Below are 2,108 nucleotides of genomic sequence, written 5' to 3'. Positions count from 1 at the left end.
GCACCTGAATTCTATGTCTATCTTCTGAATTCTTTCAATGTTGTCATCACAAATTTCTCCTCTAACTGCTCATTCTGCAGGGGTCAAGACACTTAGTTTTTCTTTAATAGCCTGCACTTAAAGGAAAAAAAAAATCTTTTGTAGCAGTAGAAGTAGATAGGCAATTACTTGAGACGTTAGACACCATTAGCGAAGCAAACACTGGCTCCCAAGGAAATTATTCATGGATCAGCCAGTTCACAATACACTGTAAAGAGGAACCCAATAATCCAGTCTGCAAAAACCTGATCTACTGCAGCTCCAACACACCTTTGTTAAGTGCCGAATTCCTGGGTATACTTGATAGTTCAGGTGAGCCTGTGAAGTTTCTTCAATAAAAAAAAGGCGAGTCATCAAAACAGGCACTGCTGTTTCACTGTAAGAAGTCTTCGTACAGGATATCCTGACAAGGCTTTCGGCCATCCCTAAACCCTGGATTTGTGCCATAGCAATACTTGTCAACACAAAAACGTTGCCTGACTCTTCTTGCAACTCTTTCACGCTCTGTGTTACTCAACCTGAAGAGACACAATCAGACAGAACTGGGACCTTTTACCCCCAGTAACCACCAGACCAAGCCAGGCTTTCTCCGTAGTGGAAAGGCAATGAATTGAATGAGAAAAGGTAAGCCATACTTCAATCCAAACCCTGGCATTGTGCAAATCTTAATCCCTCCGCCCTTGGGAGTGAAAGGTAATAAAAACCTCAGCTGTAACTAAGAAGCCCTGCAAGCTCATACATGATGCTCACCTACACAGAGGTATCTCGTGGGTTAGCACTGGAGAGGCACACTCTGTCTGCCAGCACACAGCTGCATGGATCACCTCTATTGCAAGCGAGAGGAAGGGAAAAAGCACAGCACAGCAACCATGAGGTTTCTACAGCCTGTGCTCCCCAATGCGGAATGGGGAAGGAGATCTGCAGGGTTTTCTGTTTCGTTTTTTAAAAAAAGCACAGTTATGAAAGCACCAGCCCACCAAAAAAAGCACTTCCTCTCTCTTACTGTTTTCATTTTGTTTAGATTTTTCCACTGTTCCTAAATTAAAAGCCCAAAGCAAAATTATTTCTGATTCCTTCTCTGGAGAGGAAGAGAAGAAAAAAGTTAGGCTGCATGGAGTCTAGATCAAGTCTTAATAAAAACATCAGCTACCACGTAAAAGTCTCCACACAAACTTCGGCCATACTTTTCATCCTCACCAATCCCTTCCGCTAGCTGCTATCTTCTGTCATCTTGTAATTTTCCAGTTATCAAAGAAAAAGTTCTCAACCTTTTCTTGAAGTTTCTCCTCTCCACCATAAACACCACCGTTTCTGCCCATCTGACTTCAATCTCTTTTCTTTCATATGTTAACCACTGCTCTACTGTATGTATGCCCAAGAGTAACAGAGAGCACCAGATAGCTCTTCTATCATGGAGATGACAGACTATGAAAACACATAGGATTCCCCAAGGCTGTCAAGCTTTTCTTTAATATCTGGTGCAAAATTTCCCCACCAAGTTTTGCAGTGAGCTGTTTGGATGCATCACTGATGAATGTACTTCCAAGTTCAGTAAGAGGGTTTAAATGGGCATTCTGGTCTCTTCTTCCACAAGGTGACCAGAATGTAGGAGGAATCAGCACAAACTAACTATTCAAGCCTATGCCTCCAGTTCTAAACTCGGACTTCAAGTTCTCCTAGGCAGATACTTTGGCCTAGGCTTGGCAGTTTATACTGTAAATACACTGAAGAGCTTCTCAATCTATTCCTTCCTTATGCCTGAAAAAAAACCAAACCAAAACAAAAAACTCTCCAATTTACATATTGCATTTTTTTCCTGTGAAAATCAAGTGAAAAAAATCAAGCTCTTCAGGATTATATGCTTCAATGAATGCATTAACTGAAAGTGAATTGCCAAGCTCTTACATTTTTCCATGAGCAGCAGGATACCCATCATCTCTGAAGAGAGCCTCTTATTTTAAGCTCCAAGATCTGTTAATATCTCAGGGAGCCTAAAACCACTGAGATCACTAAAAGTTTTGTTCTAAACTTCAGTGGAGTGCAATTAAGCCCAAAACGAGGGATCATAA

Source organism: Rhea americana, unplaced genomic scaffold, assembly GCF_003343005.1.
Source record: "Rhea americana isolate MKP2758 unplaced genomic scaffold, rheAme1 scaffold_313, whole genome shotgun sequence".
Classification (NCBI taxonomy): domain Eukaryota; kingdom Metazoa; phylum Chordata; class Aves; order Rheiformes; family Rheidae; genus Rhea; species Rhea americana.
Note: the sequence above shows the minus strand (reverse complement) of the source record.